The sequence below is a fragment of the Tenrec ecaudatus genome, chromosome X, assembly GCF_050624435.1.
Source record: "Tenrec ecaudatus isolate mTenEca1 chromosome X, mTenEca1.hap1, whole genome shotgun sequence".
Classification (NCBI taxonomy): Eukaryota; Metazoa; Chordata; class Mammalia; order Afrosoricida; family Tenrecidae; genus Tenrec; species Tenrec ecaudatus.
Genome location: NC_134548.1, coordinates 126204477 through 126213508, shown reverse-complemented (window position 1 = coordinate 126213508; position 9032 = coordinate 126204477). Strand labels below are relative to the sequence as shown.

Sequence of the window (9032 nt, the reverse complement as noted above, 5' to 3'; positions counted from 1 at the left end):
TTGATTATGTCATTTGTGCCAGGCATCGTTTCTATTGCAATTTTTTTGTCTGTATATGGGAAACAGTGTTTTCCTTTTGTTCTGTGTATGTGTGTGAATATGCTTTTGTTTCCTTTCATGGTTTTGTTGTTGTTGGAAACTTAACATTTTAAGTAATATAATGTGCCAACTCTGGAAATCAGATTCTCCCCCCTCTCCAGGGTTTGTTGTGGGTTCTTTCTGTAATAGTTGTTTATTTAGTGATTTCTCTGAATGCAGTCTTGTTGCTGTCATTGTTAGGCTTGATTCGCGGTAATGTCATGGTACAAAAGAATGAGACAATGCCTGATACTGCATATGTAGTAGCTCTGTGTGGCTATCTGGACACGGGGCAGTGGCTAAACCCCAAATTCACTGGGCCAGTGTTTGAAAGGCAGTTGACCTCCTCTGTGCTTGACTTGTTTGTGTGGATGTCTGCCCCTGCCCCCAGCCAGGTCACACTCTTCCTTCTCAAGGTTATTTCCCTCAGTGGGGAGGTGGGAGTGGGAAGGTCAAATTGCTTTCTGTGGTCCTTTGCATCTGGACCCCACCCATTCACCATGGGAATGGGTTCAGGTGTTAGTGCTTCATCAGGGAAGATCCTGCGACAGGACTTAAAGCAACACAGAGAAAAACTGCAGGACTTACAGAGCAAAGCCTGATCATGTTTTAGATCTACTAAAACTAAACCAAACCAACCAAAATTCACTGTCATCAAGTTGATGTCATAGCAACCCGATGGGACAGGCTAGAGTTGTCCCTGTGAGTCGAAAGTCTCGTCTTTCTCTTGGGGTTTCCAACTGCAGACTGTGCGGATCACAGCGCAAGTGTAGCCCACTGAACACCAGGGTTCTTTTAAAAAAAACAGTTTATTGGGGGCTCGTATGATTCTTATCACCATACATACATCCATTGTGTCAAGCGCATATGTATATTTGTTGCCATCATCGTTCTCAAAACATTTGCTTTCTGCTTGAGCCCTTGGTATCATCTCCTCATTTCCCCCCTCCCTCCCTACTCCTCCCCCATTACTTTGTCATATCTTACACTGTCCAACATCTCCCTTCACCCACTTTTCTGTTGTCCATCCCCCAGGGAGGAGGTTATATGTAGATCCTTGTAATCGGTTCCCTCTTTCTACCCCACCTTCCCTCCACCCTCCAAGTATCACCACTCTCACCACTGGTCCTAAAGGAGTCATCTGTCCTGGATTCCCTGTGTTTCCAGTTCTTATCTGCACCAGTGTACATCCTCTGGTCTAGCCAGATTTGTAAGGTAGAATTGGGATCATGATAGTTGGGGAGGAGAAGCATTTAAAACTTGAGCAAAGTTGTATGTTTCATTGGTGCTACCCTGCACCCTGACTGTCTCATCTCCTCCTCACAACCCTTCGGTAAGGGGGTGTCCACTTGCCTACAGATGGGCTTTGGGTCTCCATTCTGCACTCCCCCTCATTTACAATATGATTTTTTTTGGTTCTTTAATGCACCAGGCTTCTTTTAAAGCCCATAATCTGGATCATGTCATTTGTGCTAGGCATAGTTTTTGGAAACTAGGTTCAAACATCAGCTCTAACCTTTCCCAGTGTCTGAGCAGATTAACATAACTTCTCTGTGACTCAATAAAAAAACAAATCAAACAACAACAAACCTCACAGCAGAGGAGTTGATTTCAACCCTAACTGCTGCATAAGGTTTCTTCATCTTTACTTCTGTGTGTGTGTCTGTGTGTGTGTGTGTGTGTATGTATAGTTAGCCAAACCTTTTGCCCTGTGAGAGGAAGACGAGGCTACCCGCTCTGGTAAAACTTTACAGCAGTGGGGAACTTCGACAGGGTTTCTATGAGTCCAAATGGACTTGATGGCAGTGGGTGTGGGAGCACTGGTGGGTTCAATGTCATGTGTAAAAATGAGGATTATATCCACATTCAAACCGAGGAGTCTTGGTGACTGTGAATGGATGGACCTCACCTCCTGCACAACCCGTGCGAGGATCCAGCTGGTTTGCCCTGTTCAGTGAAGCAGGTGTTAACATGGTCATTCTCATCAGGGTTCTCTCGAAGGTGATCAGTTGGGCAGTGGCCCAGTGGGAATCACAAATTTAATTCCCTTAACCTTCTTAAGCATTCATCTGCACAACAGCGGTGTTTGATGTCATGCTGAAAGAATAAACATTTTGGTATATTTTTTATACTTATAACTGTCCCCAGGGCAGCAAAGTGGTTGTTAAATTATTTGAATCCAACCACTGTGTATAACCCTAAAACCCTTGTAGGTCTCTCAGGCCAGAACTGATTTCAGCATAGTTCTCCATGGGTTATCTGGTCAAGGAAGCCAGTGCTGCAGAAGCCAACAGGAGCCACGTCAGCAGCACACGTCTCGCCTCCACTCAGAGAGAAGCTGTGGGACTGCCACCCTTTGACATTTATTTCCAAGGTAATTGGCTAACCTTTGAAGTTGAGCAACCATCTTCCAGCTGATTTCTCTCTCTCTGTTTTATTTGAAATGAACTTGCCTTTCACTAAGAAAGACTCCTAGTCCAGTGCTCATGTCGGCAGCACATATGCTAGAACTGGAACGAGACAGAGAAAGTCAGCATGGCCCCTGCGCAAAGATGGCAAGCAAAGTCGTGAAGTGTTCCGTATTTTTCCGCATGTGGGGTACTTGGAGAATGGGGGTGGGCCTCATGCTGGCCTGTGGTCTTGAGATTTTAATTTTTGCTTATGTCATCCATTCTCTCTGTACAGTTAGCTAACTTTGTAAGCACTGTGTATCCCCGCCCCCATGTCTCCTGGTGTACATAAACTGTCAGTTAAAAAAAAAAAGAGAAACTCCAAGTCCTTTTCAGTTTTATTTTTCCTCCTCCCCCTCACCCCCCTGCCCGCCAAGCTGCTCAGACCAATACTTAGCTTTGAGGGATATTTTTTTTTGAAAGAAGCATGCTGTGTATATTTACACAGCCTATCTCAAGAAATCCAATTACCAGCAATACCCTGTGAGACCCTCCATATACGTGGTTCTATCCCCTCCCTCCTTTTGCCTTCCTTCCTCAATATCCTGTTCCTTCCCTCTTTGTGTTCCAGCCCCACCCCCGGCCTCCTCAGAGTCATCAAAGTCTTGTCCTTGGGATGTATAAACCATGTTTCTTTTACTTTCTTTTTAATTTTTTCCCCACATTTTTGGTCTTTAATTGTGGTAAAATACATGTGAGAAAACATTTGCGATCTCCATCATTTTTACATAAACAGTTCAATGACATTAATTAAATTGATATTATTAAATATTTATCTTTGTAAGATTGACTAAGTTTGCTAAGCATAACGTTCTCTAGTTTTGTGATGTGTTGCAGTGGTTAAGAGACTGGTCATCACAGGAGAGGGAGAGAGAGACCAGGCTTCAGCCCAGTGCGCCATCATACCGGCATGTAGCAGGGAACCAACACAGAGGTCTGCGGGGCGCCCCCAATCTCAGCTATGTGGACCCTCCCCCCAAAAGAATGCACTTCAGGGGACAGCAGTGAATTACAGCATGGTGAGAGGGGCACATCTGATCAGAGCACACAGGAGCAAATGAAGAGGGAAGGAGAGTGACTGGAGCACATCCTGGCCCACCAAGCCCCGTGGACGATATTCCTGCTCAGAGCAGCTGATGCACAGAGAGGACCATAGGGCCGCTCCCACCACGAGACATGACATCCCTCACTGACCCATAGCACTATGAGGACAACACTGGAGACACAGGGCGGGAATTGTGCCCGATCTGACCCCACCACACTGGGGTGAAACACTAAGGGCGTGCAACAGAGCAGCAAGGGGAGCAAATCGATGAAGTCCCTGGGTAATACCAATAATAGACTATGGGGACAGAGTGTGGCACCCCATCAGACTCAACTGGAAAACACTCCTAAAGGTTAAAAAAAAACAGACCTGGAACTATTCACAGGCGTTTCCTTTTGTGTCATTGGCTTTTTTTGGTGTTATTATTTTGTTTTGGTTTTTTGGTTGTTGTTGCTGTTTTTTTTTTGGCGTTGTCTTCCTTTGTTGTATTGCTTGGCTCTGCCTGGTTTTTGCGCTTATTAATATCTCTGCATATCTATGTAGATAAGACAGGCAGGATAAACAATTCAGTGAAGAAAACAATGGGATTGATGGTTCCAGGGGGACACAGGAGAAGGGGAGGTAGGAGAAAGGAAAGGGAGGGGGGCAACCCAGGGACAAGGGAACAAGTGAACTAAAATCAATGGAGAGAAGGGTATAGGAGACCTAGTGGCACTTAATCAAGGGAAATGTAATAATGAGGAATTACTGAACCCAAATGAAGGCCAAACATGATAGTGGGACAAGAGGAAAGCAAAAGGAAATAGAGGAAAGAACTAGGAGGCAACGGGCATTCATAGAGGTCTAAATACAGGCATGTACGTGTGTAAATATATATAATGATAGGGAAATAGATCTATGTACTTATATTTATGTTAAGTATTAAAGCAACAATTTGACATTGGGCCTCTACTCAAGTACTCCCTCAAAACAAGAACACTTTGTTCTAATAACCTGGCATTCCGTGATGCTCACCTTCCCGACATGAGCACTTAAGACAAACCAGGTGTATAAACAGATGTGAAGAAATCTGATGGTGCTGGCTGTCCAAAGATATAGCATAACAAGATATAGATAAACAAGTGGCCATCTAGCTGAAAAGCAAGAAAGCCCACATGGAGGAAGCACATGAGGTGTCGATGGGATCAGGTATCAGGCATCAAAGACCCAGAACAAAAAATCATATCAATATGAATGAGTGGGAGTGAAGAGTAGAGACCCAAAGCCCATCTGTAGACAAATGGACATCTCCTTACAGAAGGGTTACAAGGAAGAGACGAGCCAGTCAGGGTTCCGTATAGCACCGATGAAACATGCAATTTTCCTTTAGTTCTTTAATGCTTCCTCCTCCCCACTATCATGATACCAATTCTACCTTACAAATCTGGCTAGACCAAAGGATGTACACGAGTATAGATAAGAAATACAGGATGGATAACACCCTCAAAACCAATAATGAGAGTAGTAATACTAGGAGAGTAAGGGGAAGGTGGGGGGAGAAAGGGGCAACTCATCACAATGATCTACATATAACCCCCTCTCTGGGGGATGGATAACAGAAAAGTGGGTGAAGGAAGACATTGGTCAGTGTTAGACATGACTAAATAATAATAATTTATAAATTATCAAGGATTCGTGAGGGAGGGAGGGAGGTGAAAAATGAGGAGCTGATACCAAGAGTTCAAGTAGAAAGCAAAAGTTTTGAACATGATGATGGCAACCTATGTACAAATGTGCTTGATACAATGGATGTATGTATGGATTGTGCTAAGAACTATAAGAGCCCCCAATAAAAGTTGTATTTTTTTAAAAGAGAGTGGTCCTTATTTTGTATTGATGTATTATATTCTATTATATATATTTACTAGAAGTTCAGTTGATTTCTTATCCAGCACACAGGAACATAAGACAGGGGACGTAGACAACAGTCATAATGAGTAATGTGACTCGACTTACTATGATTCTACACTAATCATTTGTCAGGAAGTTAATTCTGACCCATGTGTCAGACTATAATTGTGCTCCACAACTTAAGTTCAAAACTCACTGCCATTGAATCAGTTCTGACTCAGAACCCTCTCAAAGGGCAGGTCGAAGCGCCCTTGTGGGTTTCTGAGACTGTCACTCTTTATGGGAGTAGAAAGCCTCCTTTTCTTTAGTCAATGCTGTTTTTATTTGTTTGTTTGCTACCTGTTTGTGTTTTGTATGATTTTCTGTCTAGGAAATCCAGGGTAGGTAGATCTATAGAGACAGTAACTGGATAGATAATTGTTTAAGGAGCATCGTAGGGGAGAATGGGGGACAGTGGGGAACTAACATCAGTGAGTACAAGAGAAAATTTTCTGAAAGTGATTGTGGTGACGATTGCACAAATCCTCTTAATATATTGAGTCATTAAATTATGAGGTATGCGACTTATATGCCAATAAAACTACTTAAAAGAATTGCTTTTCGTTTGTTATTCACCTTTTCACACGCACCACTCAGTGACGATTGCATTCTTGCAGTTGGGCAACTATTCTTACCCACCTTTTCTTAGTTCAGAGCTTTCAGTGGCTGATTTTTCAGAAATCGATCGCCAGGCCTTTCTGCCAAGGCATCTCTGGATGGACTCGAACCTCAAGATTTGGGGGTAGCAGTCAAATGTGTTCACAGCTTCCACTATTTGATTGATTATTTGGCATGATTATTTGAGGGCCAAGAATACTTTAAACGTGAAAACTAAAATCTTTTATGGTGAATTATGTGAATTTTTACCCAAAAAGTTTGTGTGTCTGTTTGTTTGACAGACCATCCATTTTGCATGTAATAGCCCATATACATTTTATTTCAATTCATTGGACCAACAGTACTTTTCACACCTCTTTTATAAAATGAGGCTGATGAGGATGGTACTTATGAAAGAAAAACACATCACATCCTTTGTCAAGCACACACAAACCCACTGGCATCGACTTGAGTATGACCTTTTAGGTCAGAGTAGAACTGTTGCTGCGAGTTTCAGAGGTTCAATATCTGCTCAGGAATAGGAAGCCTCATCTTTCTCCCAAGGAGCAGCTGGTGGGCTCGAGCTGACTTGTGGCGAGCATCCAACTAGACCTCCAGGGCTCCTCTTTATTGGGTCAACATCAAGCTTCTAGTTTGCTTCCATTCCTGCTCTCTTGCAAGTTTCAGCGGTGTTTTCATTTCTTCATGTGGCCAAATGCTTCCCCCACAGTACCACCAAGGTTCCTTTGTCGGGCATGAGTCCCATTATTAGCAGTTAATTCTCAGTACTACTAACACATCCCAGAGGAGCATCACGTCTTGGAGGATGAACTGCAAAAATCTTCAATCCGGTCTCAAACCAAACTCACTGCCATCGAATCAATGCCACTGCCCCTGTGAGTTTCCAGGTCTGCAACACACACACACACACACACACACACACACACACACACACACACACACACACACACGCTCTCTACCTTTTGGACTGGGTACTTGGGCTCTGTGAACCCCCCCCCTTCTGCAGGGGGTCTGGATGGAAACTCAGGATGATGGGATATTCTTAGTGTGTTGTGGGATCGAGTTGGGGCAAAGACTCTCTAGCAGCTGAGGGTCTTTCTCTTTCTCTAGTGTTATTGCTGGGGCTGGTGCTCCAGGGGGGCTCTTACTCCTTGGGGAAAATGCGGACCATGAGGTCCACCACTTTTGCTGTAGCCAAATTCATTGTCATACCAGGAAATAACCTTGACAAAGTAGTCACTGAGAGCAATACCAACCCCAGCATCAAAGGTGGAAGAGTAGGTGTCACTGTTGAAGTCACCGGGACAACTGGGTCCTCAGTGTCCCCCAGGATGCCCTTGAGAGACCCTCAGACACCTGCTTCACCACCTTCTTGATGTCATCGTACTTGGCAGCTTTCTCCAGACGGCAGGTGAGATCCACGACGGACTCATTGTGGGTTGGGACATGGAAGGCCATGGCAGTGGGTTTCCCATTCAAATTCAGGATAACCTTGCCCACAGGCTTGGCAGTGCCAGTAGATGCGGGGATGAGGTTCTGGGCAATCCCACAGCCATTGAGCCAGAATTTCTCAGATGGGCTAGTCATGGTCTTCTGGGCCGTGATGACTTGAATTGTGGTAATGAGTCCTTCCATGATGCCAAAATTGTCATGGATGACCCTGGCCAGGCAGGGCAAGCAGTTGGTGGTGCCGGAGGCATTGCTGACAATCTTGAGGGAGTTGGCACACTTCTCGTGGTTCTCGCCCATCACAAACATGTGGGCATCGGCAGAAGGGGCAGAGATGAGCACCCTTTTGGCACCGCCCTTCATGTGAGCTGCAGCCTTCTCTAAGGTGGTGAAGACACCAGTGGACTCTACGGCATACTTGGCACCAGCTTCACCCCACTTGATCTTGGCAGGATCTCACTCTTGAAAGACAGAGCTAGGCTTCCCACTGATGATAAGCTTCCAGTTTTTGGTCTTAATAGTGCCATTGAACTTGCTGTGAGTGGAAGTATACTGAAACATATAGACCATATAATTCAGGTCTATGAAGGGGTCCTTGATGGTACCAATGTCCACTTTGCCAGAGGTGAAAGCAGCCCTGGTGACCCAGGTGCCCAATGTGCCCAAATCCGTTTACTCTGACCTTCACCATTGTGTCTCTGGGAGGTAGCTGGGACTGCAAGGGGAACGGGAAGAGGTGGCTGCCTGCTGCACAAGGAGGAGCAGAGAGCCAGGACTGTAACTCTTCACTGGAGCAGAAAGCCCAGTCTTTCTCCTGCGGAGCAAGTGGCTAGTGGTTTGAACTGCTGGCCTTGCAGTGAGCAGCCCAACACCTAACCACTATGCCACCAGGGCTCCTTAGGTCTGGCCCTCTTTTATTGGACTATAAATGAAAGAGATTTATTCCTGGGTAAGAGCTCAGCAAGTTATTTCTAGAAAAAAGGAGACGTAGCAGAGGGAGTAGGCCAGGACAAGAAAAGGGGGCGGGGCATGGGACTTGCCCAGATCTACAGGGCCAAGCAGGGGGCCACATGAGCTCTGTCATAAACCAAAGACATTTGAAAGGAGAGAGCACTCCACGTGTGTGTGCTTCATGGATACACACGCTGCTAGGTTATTGCACACCATGCCACATCTATTTGCACGGTGCAAAAGAGAGGGGTTGAGTCTGGCCACTGACACCCGTGGACCTGGTTCCCAGGGACTAGAGAAGACGAGAAGGAGAAGGTGCAGTCCGTCTGCCTCCTTCCACAGCATCTTCAAGCTTCGTAAAGCGCCACATTTGTTGTAGTATGTGTGATTTCCTTACCCATTTCACGTGGGTGAGGCCGTGCAAGCATGTTTACTAAGTTCGTAGCTCTCATGTTTGTGTGTTTGTTAATGTGTCACTGAAGAAGTTTCCGGGGCTGTGGCCAACCCCGTGT

The 9032-nt window shown here is 45.2% G+C and overlaps 1 non-coding gene and 1 pseudogene across 1 annotated transcript; one reads left to right on the top strand and one right to left on the bottom strand.

Moving 5' to 3' along the window:
• Positions 1 to 2558: 2558 nt before the first annotated feature.
• LOC142435229 (U6 spliceosomal RNA) lies at positions 2559 to 2665 on the top strand. Its single transcript, XR_012781332.1, has one exon. It is a non-coding gene; the product is annotated as a U6 spliceosomal RNA (small nuclear RNA).
• A 4599-nt stretch (positions 2666 to 7264) lies between these two features.
• On the bottom strand, positions 7265 to 8260 carry LOC142434836 (glyceraldehyde-3-phosphate dehydrogenase-like; annotated as a pseudogene).
• Positions 8261 to 9032: the final 772 nt, after the last annotated feature.